Source organism: Gnatocerus cornutus, unplaced genomic scaffold (genome assembly GCF_029298725.1).
Source record: "Gnatocerus cornutus isolate USDA-ARS CGAHR unplaced genomic scaffold, icGnaCorn1.1 ctg00000041.1, whole genome shotgun sequence".
Taxonomy (NCBI): domain Eukaryota; kingdom Metazoa; phylum Arthropoda; class Insecta; order Coleoptera; family Tenebrionidae; genus Gnatocerus; species Gnatocerus cornutus.
In genome coordinates, this window is record NW_028275390.1 from 1,708,944 (window position 1) to 1,719,202 (window position 10,259).

Consider the following 10,259-nt stretch of genomic DNA (forward strand, 5'->3'; position numbering starts at 1 on the left):
AGAGCACGAAATCTACAAAATCATGACTTTTTACCAAGATTCAACGGCTGAATTGCAAGAAAACAGCAGAACTCTGCACGAAATCATCAAAATTCTTAGAGAAAACCGCATATTTCGATGCAAAACGACGATTTTTCGCCGATTTTCGTTGTTTTCTGGCTTGAATTCGCAAAGAAGAGCACGCAATCTACAAAATCATGACTTTTTACCAAGATTCAACGGCTGAATTGCAAGAAAACAGCAGAATTCTGCACGAAATCATCAAAATTCTTACAGAAAACCGCATATTTCGATGCAAAACGACGATTTCTCGCCGATTTTCGTTGTTTTCTGGCTTGAATTCGCAAAGAAGTGCACGAAATCTACAAAATCATGACTTTTTACCAAGATTCAACGTCTGAATTGCAAGAAAACAGCAGAATTCTGCACGAAATCATCAAAATTCTTAAAGAAAACTGCATATTTCGATGGAAAACAACGATTTCTCGCCGATTTTCGTTGTTTTCTATCTTGAATTCGCCAAGAAGAGCACGAAATCTACAAAATCATGACTTTTTACCTAGATTCAACGGCTGAATTGCAAGAAAACAGCAGAATTCTGCACGAAATCATCAAAATTCTTACAGAAAACCGCATATTTCGATGCAAAACGACGATTTCTCGCCGATTTTCGTTGTTGTCTGGCTTGAATTCGCAAAGAAGAGCACGAAATCTACAAAATCATGACTTTTTACCAAGATTCAACGGCTGAATTGCAAGAAAACAGCAGAATTCTGCACGAAATCATCAAAATTCTTACAGAAAACCGCATATTTCGATGCAAAACGATGATTTCTCGCCGATTTTCGTTGTTTTCTGGCATGAATTCGCAAAGAAGATCACGAAATCTACAAAATCATGACTTTTTACCAAGATTCAACGGCTGAATTGCAAGAAAACAGCAGAATTCTGCACGAAATCATCAAAATTCTTAGAGAAAATCGCATATTTCGATGCAAAACGACGATTTCTCGCCGATTTTCGTTGTTTTCTGGCTTGAATTCGCAAAGAAGAGCACGAAATCTACAAAATCATCACTTTTTACCAAGATTCAACGGCTGAATTGCAAGAAAACAGCAGAATTCTGCACGAAATCATCAAAATTCTTAGAGAAAACCGCATATTTCGATGCAAAACGACGATTTCTCGCCGATTTTCGTTGTTTTCTGGCATGAATTTGCAAAGAAGAGCACGAAATCTACAAAGTCATGACTTTTTATCAAGATTCAACGGCTGAATTGCAAGAAAACAGCAGAATTCTGCACGAAATCGTCAAAATTCTTAGAGAAAACCGCATATTTCGATGCAAAACGACGATTTCTCGCCGATTTTCGTTGTTTTCTGGCTTGAATTCGCAAAGAAGAGCACGAAATCTACAAAATCATCACTTTTTACCAAGATTCAACGGCTGAATTGCAAGAAAACAGCAGAATTCTGCACGAAATCATCAAAATTCTTACAAAAAACCGCATATTTCGATGCAAAACGACGATTTCTCGCCGATTTTCGTTGTTTTCTGGCATGAATTTGCAAAGAAGAGCACGAAATCTACAAAATCATGACTTTTTATCAAGATTCAACGGCTGAATTGCAAGAAAACAGCAGAATTCTGCACGAAATCATCAAAATTCTTAGAGAAAACCGCATATTTCGATGCAAAACGACGATTTCTCGCTGATTTTCGTTGTTTTCTATCTTGAATTCGCAAGGAAGAGCACGAAATCTACAAAGTCATGACTTTTTACCAAGATTCAGCGGCTGAATTGCAAGAAATCAGCAGAATTCTGCACGAAATCGTCAAAATTCTTAGAGAAAACCGCATATTTCGATGCAAAACGACGATTTCGCACCGATTTTCGTTGTTTTCTGGCTTGAATTCGCAAAGAAGAGCACGAAATCCACAAAATCATCACTTTTTACCAAGATTCAACGGCTGAATTGCAAGAAAACAGCAGAATTCTGCACGAAATCATCAAAATTCTTAGAGAAAACCGCATATTTCGATGCAAAACGACGATTTCTCGCTGATTTTCGTTGTTTTCTATCTTGAATTCGCAAAGAAAAGCACGAAATCTACAAAATCATCACTTTTTACCAAGATTCAACGGCTGAATTCCAAGAAAACAGCAGAATTCTGCACGAAATCATCAAAATTCTTAAAGAAAACTGCATATTTCGATGGAAAACAACGATTTCTCGCCGATTTTCGTTGTTTTCTATCTTGAATTCGCCAAGAAGAGCACGAAATCTACAAAATCATGACTTTTTACCTAGATTCAACGGCTGAATTGCAAGAAAACAGCAGAATTCTGCACGAAATCATCAAAATTCTTACAGAAAACCGCATATTTCGATGCAAAACGACGATTTCTCGCCGATTTTCGTTGTTTTCTGGCTTGAATTCGCAAAGAAGAGCACGAAATCTACAAAATCATGACTTTTTACCAAGATTCAACGGCTGAATTGCAAGAAAACAGCAGAATTCTGCACGAAATCATCAAAATTCTTACAGAAAACCGCATATTTCGATGCAAAACGATGATTTCTCGCCGATTTTCGTTGTTTTCTGGCATGAATTCGCAAAGAAGATCACGAAATCTACAAAATCATGACTTTTTACCAAGATTCAACGGCTGAATTGCAAGAAAACAGCAGAATTCTGCACGAAATCATCAAAATTCTTAGAGAAAATCGCATATTTCGATGCAAAACGACGATTTCTCGCCGATTTTCGTTGTTTTCTGGCTTGAATTCGCAAAGAAGAGCACGAAATCTACAAAATCATCACTTTTTACCAAGATTCAACGGCTGAATTGCAAGAAAACAGCAGAATTCTGCACGAAATCATCAAAATTCTTAGAGAAAACCGCATATTTCGATGCAAAACGACGATTTCTCGCCGATTTTCGTTGTTTTCTGGCATGAATTTGCAAAGAAGAGCACGAAATCTACAAAGTCATGACTTTTTATCAAGATTCAACGGCTGAATTGCAAGAAAACAGCAGAATTCTGCACGAAATCGTCAAAATTCTTAGAGAAAACCGCATATTTCGATGCAAAACGACGATTTCTCGCCGATTTTCGTTGTTTTCTGGCTTGAATTCGCAAAGAAGAGCACGAAATCTACAAAATCATCACTTTTTACCAAGATTCAACGGCTGAATTGCAAGAAAACAGCAGAATTCTGCACGAAATCATCAAAATTCTTACAGAAAACCGCATATTTCGATGCAAAACGACGATTTCTCGCCGATTTTCGTTGTTTTCTGGCATGAATTTGCAAAGAAGAGCACGAAATCTACAAAATCATGACTTTTTATCAAGATTCAACGGCTGAATTGCAAGAAAACAGCAGAAATCTGCACGAAATCTTCAAAATTCTTAGAGAAAACCGCATATTTCGATGCAAAACGACGATTTCTTGCTGATTTTCGTTGTTTTCTATCTTGAATTCGCAAAGAAGAGCACGAAATCTACAAAATCATGACTTTTTACCAAGATTCAACGGCTGAATTGCAAGAAAACAGCAGAATTCTGCACGAAATCATCAAAATTCTTAGAGAAAACCGCATATTTCGATGCAAAACGACGATTTCTCGCTGATTTTCGTTGTTTTCTATCTTGAATTCGCAAAGAAGAGCACGGAATCTACAAAATCATGACTTTTTACCAAGATTCAACGGCTGAATTGCAAGAAAACAGCAGAATTCTGCACGAAATCATCAAAATTCTTAGAGAAAACCGCATATTTCGATGCAAAACGACGATTTCTCGCTGATTTTCGTTGTTTTCTATCTTGAATTCGCAAAGAAGAGCACGGAATCTACAAAATCATGACTTTTTACCAAGATTCAACGGCTGAATTGCAAGAAAACAGCAGAATTCTGCACGAAATCATCAAAATTCTTACAGAAAACCGCATATTTCGATGCAAAACGACGATTTCTCGCCGATTTTCGTTGTTTTCTGGCTTGAATTCGCAAAGAAGAGCACGAAATCTACAAAATCATGACTTTTTACCAAGATTCAACGGCTGAATTGCAAGAAAACAGCAGAATTCTGCACGAAATCATCAACATTCTTAGAGAAAACCGCATATTTCGATGCAAAACGACGATTTCTCGCCGATTTTCGTTGTTTTCTGGCTTGAATTCGCAAAGAAGAGCCCGAAATCTACAAAATCATCACTTTTTACCAAGATTCAACTGCTGAATTGCAAGAAAACAGCAGAATTCTGCACGAAATCATCAAAATTCTTACAGAAAACCGCATATTTCGATGCAAAACGACGATTTCTCGCCGATTTTCGTTGTTTTCTGGCTTGAATTCGCAAAGAAGAGCACGAAATCTACAAAATCATCACTTTTTACCAAGATTCAACGGCTGAATTGCAAGAAAACAGCAGAATTCTGCACGAAATCATCAAAATTCTTAGAGAAAACCGCATATTTCGATGCAAAACGACGATTTTTCGCCGATTTTCGTTGTTTTCTGGCTTGAATTCGCAAAGAAGAGCACGGAATCTACAAAATCATGACTTTTTACCAAGATTCAACGGCTGAATTGCAAGAAAACAGCAGAATTCTGCACGAAATCATCAAAATTCTTAGAGAAAACCGCATATTTCGATGCAAAACGACGATTTTTCGCCGATTTTCGTTGTTTTCTGGCTTGAATTCGCAAAGAAGAGCACGAAATCTAGAAAATCATCACTTTTTACCAAGATTCAACGGCTGAATTGCAAGAAAACAGCAGAATTCTGCACGAAATCATCAAAATTCTTAGAGAAAACCGCATATTTCGATGCAAAACGACGATTTCTCGCTGATTTTCGTTGTTTTCTATCTTGAATTCGCAAAGAAGAGCACGGAATCTACAAAATCATGACTTTTTACCAAGATTCAACGGCTGAATTGCAAGAAAACAGCAGAATTCTGCACGAAATCATCAAAATTCTTACAGAAAACCGCATATTTCGATGCAAAACGACGATTTCTCGCCGATTTTCGTTGTTTTCTATCTTGAATTGGCCAAGAAGAGCACGAAATCTACAAAATCATAACTTTTTACCTAGATTCAACGGCTGAATTGCAAGAAAACAGCAGAATTCTGCACGAAATCATCAAAATTCTTAGAGAAAACCGCATATTTCGATGCAAAACGACGATTTCTCGCCGATTTTTGTTGTTTTCTGGCTTGAATTTGCAAAGAAGAGCACGAAATCTACAAAATCATCACTTTTTACCAAGATTCAACGACTGAATTGCAAGAAAACAGCAGAATTCTGCACGAAATCATCAAAATTCTTAGAGAAAACCGCATATTTCGATGCAAAACGACGATTTCTCGCCGATTTTCGTGGCTTTCTGGCATGAATTCGCAAAGAAGAGCACGAAATCTACAAAATCATGACTTTTTACCAAGATTCAACGGCTGAATTGCCAGAAAACAGCAGAATTCTGCACGAAATCATCAAAATTCTTAGAGAAAACCGCATATTTCGATGCAAAACGACGATTTCTCGCTGATTTTCGTTCTTTTCCATCTTGAATTTGCAAAGAAGAGCACGAAATCTACAAAATCATGACTTTTTACCAAGATTCAACGGCTGAATTGCAAGAAAACAGCAGAATTCTGCACGAAATCATCAAAATTCTTAGAGAAAACCGCATATTTCGATGAAAAACGACGATTTTTCGCCGATTTTCGTTGTTTTCTGGCTTGAATTCGCAAAGAAGAGCACGGAATCTACAAAATCATGACTTTTTACCAAGATTCAACGGCTGAATTGCAAGAAAACAGCAGAATTCTGCACGAAATCATCAAAATTCTTAGAGAAAACCGCATATTTCGATGCAAAACGACGATTTTTCGCCGATTTTCGTTGTTTTCTGGCTTGAATTCGCAAAGAAGAGCACGAAATCTAGAAAATCATCACTTTTTACCAAGATTCAACGGCTGAATTGCAAGAAAACAGCAGAATTCTGCACGAAATCATCAAAATTCTTAGAGAAAACCGCATATTTCGATGCAAAACGACGATTTCTCGCTGATTTTCGTTGTTTTCTATCTTGAATTCGCAAAGAAGAGCACGGAATCTACAAAATCATGACTTTTTACCAAGATTCAACGGCTGAATTGCAAGAAAACAGCAGAATTCTGCACGAAATCATCAAAATTCTTACAGAAAACCGCATATTTCGATGCAAAACGACGATTTCTCGCCGATTTTCGTTGTTTTCTATCTTGAATTGGCCAAGAAGAGCACGAAATCTACAAAATCATAACTTTTTACCTAGATTCAACGGCTGAATTGCAAGAAAACAGCAGAATTCTGCACGAAATCATCAAAATTCTTAGAGAAAACCGCATATTTCGATGCAAAACGACGATTTCTCGCCGATTTTTGTTGTTTTCTGGCTTGAATTTGCAAAGAAGAGCACGAAATCTACAAAATCATCACTTTTTACCAAGATTCAACGACTGAATTGCAAGAAAACAGCAGAATTCTGCACGAAATCATCAAAATTCTTAGAGAAAACCGCATATTTCGATGCAAAACGACGATTTCTCGCCGATTTTCGTGGCTTTCTGGCATGAATTCGCAAAGAAGAGCACGAAATCTACAAAATCATGACCTTTTACCAAGATTCAACGGCTGAATTGCCAGAAAACAGCAGAATTCTGCACGAAATCATCAAAATTCTTAGAGAAAACCGCATATTTCGATGCAAAACGACGATTTCTCGCTGATTTTCGTTCTTTTCCATCTTGAATTTGCAAAGAAGAGCACGAAATCTACAAAATCATGACTTTTTACCAAGATTCAACGGCTCAATTGCAAGAAAACAGCAGAACTCTGCACGAAATCGTCAAAATTCTTAGAGAAAACCGCATATTTCGATGCAAAACGACGATTTCTCGCCGATTTTCGTTGTTTTCTGGCTTGAATTCGCAAAGAAGAGCACGAAATCTACAAAATCATCACTTTTTACCAAGATTCAACGGCTGAATTCCAAGAAAACAGCAGAATTCTGCACGAAATCATCAAAATTCTTAGAGAAAACCGCATATTTCGATGCAAAACGACGATTTTTCGCCGATTTTCGTGGTTTTCTGGCTTGAATTCGCAAAGAAGAGCACGAAATCTACAAAATCATGACTTTTTACCAAGATTCAACGGCTGAATTGCAAGAAAACAGCAGAACTCTGCACGAAATCATCAAAATTCTTAGAGAAAACCGCACATTTCGATGCAAAACGACGATTTTTCGCCGATTTTCGTTGTTTTCTGGCTTGAATTCGCAAAGAAGAGCACGAAATCTACAAAATCATCACTTTTTACCAAGATTCAACGGCTGAATTGCAAGAAAACAGCAGAATTCTGCACGAAATCATCAAAATTCTTAGAGAAAACGCATATTTCGATGCAAAACGACGATTTCTCGCTGATTTTCGTTGTTTTCTATCTTGAATTCGCAAAGAAGAGCACGCAATCAACAAAATCATGACTTTTTACCAAGATTCAACGGCTGAATTGCAAGAAAACAGCAGAATTCTGCACGAAATCATCAAAATTCTTACAGAAAACCGCATATTTCGATGCAAAACGACGATTTCTCGCCGATTTTCGTTGTTTTCTGGCTTGAATTCGCAAAGAAGTGCACGAAATCTACAAAATCATGACTTTTTACCAAGATTCAACGTCTGAATTGCAAGAAAACAGCAGAATTCTGCACGAAATCATCAAAATTCTTAAAGAAAACTGCATATTTCGATGGAAAACAACGATTTCTCGCCGATTTTCGTTGTTTTCTATCTTGAATTCGCCAAGAAGAGCACGAAATCTACAAAATCATGACTTTTTACCTAGATTCAACGGCTGAATTGCAAGAAAACAGCAGAATTCTGCACGAAATCATCAAAATTCTTACAGAAAACCGCATATTTCGATGCAAAACGACGATTTCTCGCCGATTTTCGTTGTTTTCTGGCTTGAATTCGCAAAGAAGAGCACGAAATCTACAAAATCATGACTTTTTACCAAGATTCAACGGCTGAATTGCAAGAAAACAGCAGAATTCTGCACGAAATCATCAAAATTCTTACAGAAAACCGCATATTTCGATGCAAAACGATGATTTCTCGCCGATTTTCGTTGTTTTCTGGCATGAATTCGCAAAGAAGATCACGAAATCTACAAAATCATGACTTTTTCCCAAGATTCAACGGCTGAATTGCAAGAAAACAGCAGAATTCTGCACGAAATCATCAAAATTCTTAGAGAAAATCGCATATTTCGATGCAAAACGACGATTTCTCGCCGATTTTCGTTGTTTTCTGGCTTGAATTCGCAAAGAAGAGCACGAAATCTACAAAATCATCACTTTTTACCAAGATTCAACGGCTGAATTGCAAGAAAACAGCAGAATTCTGCACGAAATCATCAAAATTCTTAGAGAAAACCGCATATTTCGATGCAAAACGACGATTTCTCGCCGATTTTCGTTGTTTTCTGGCATGAATTTGCAAAGAAGAGCACGAAATCTACAAAGTCATGACTTTTTATCAAGATTCAACGGCTGAATTGCAAGAAAACAGCAGAATTCTGCACGAAATCGTCAAAATTCTTAGAGAAAACCGCATATTTCGATGCAAAACGACGATTTCTCGCCGATTTTCGTTGTTTTCTGGCTTGAATTCGCAAAGAAGAGCACGAAATCTACAAAATCATCACTTTTTACCAAGATTCAACGGCTGAATTGCAAGAAAACAGCAGAATTCTGCACGAAATCATCAAAATTCTTACAGAAAACCGCATATTTCGATGCAAAACGACGATTTCTCGCCGATTTTCGTTGTTTTCTGGCATGAATTTGCAAAGAAGAGCACGAAATCTACAAAATCATGACTTTTTATCAAGATTCAACGGCTGAATTGCAAGAAAACAGCAGAATTCTGCACGAAATCATCAAAATTCTTAGAGAAAACCGCATATTTCGATGCAAAACGACGATTTCTCGCTGATTTTCGTTGTTTTCTATCTTGAATTCGCAAGGAAGAGCACGAAATCTACAAAGTCATGACTTTTTACCAAGATTCAGCGGCTGAATTGCAAGAAATCAGCAGAATTCTGCACGAAATCGTCAAAATTCTTAGAGAAAACCGCATATTTCGAAGCAAAACGACGATTTCTCACCGATTTTCGTTGTTTTCTGGCTTGAATTCGCAAAGAAGAGCACGAAATCCACAAAATCATCACTTTTTACCAAGATTCAACGGCTGAATTGCAAGAAAACAGCAGAATTCTGCACGAAATCATCAAAATTCTTAGAGAAAACCGCATATTTCGATGCAAAACGACGATTTCTCGCTGATTTTCGTTGTTTTCTATCTTGAATTCGCAAAGAAAAGCACGGAATCTACAAAATCATGTCTTTTTACCAAGATTCAACGGCTGAATTGCAAGAAAACAGCAGAATTCTGCACGAAATCATCAAAATTCTTACAGAAAACCGCATATTTCGATGCAAAACGACGATTTCTCGCCGATTTTCGTTGTTTTCTGGCTTGAATTCGCAAAGAAGAGCACGAAATCTACAAAATCATGACTTTTTACCAAGATTCAACGGCTGAATTGCAAGAAAACAGTAAAATTCTGCACGAAATCATCAAAATTCTTACAGAAAACCGCATATTTCGATGCAAAACAACGATTTCTCGCCGATTTTCGTTGCTTTCTGGCTTGAATTCGCAAAGAAGAGCACGAAATCTACAAAATCATCACTTTTTACCAAGATTCTTCAGCTGAATTGCAAGAAAACAGCAGAATTCTGCACGAAATCATCAAAATTCTTACAGAAAACCGCATATTTTGATGCAAAACGACGATTTCTCGCCGATTTTCGTTGTTTTCTGGCTTGAATTCGCAAAGAAGAGCACGAAATCTACAAAATCATGACTTTTTACCAAGATTCAACGGCTGAATTGCAAGAAAACAGCAGAATTCTGCACGAAATCATCAAAATTCTTAGAGAAAACTGCATATTTCGATGCAAAACAACGATTTCTCGCCGATTTTCGTTGTTTTCTATCTTGAATTCGCCAAGAAGAGCACGAAATCTACAAAATCATGACTTTTTACCTAGATTCAACCGCTGAATTGCAAGAAAACAGCAGAATTCTGCACGAAATCATCAAAATTCTTACAGAAAACCGCA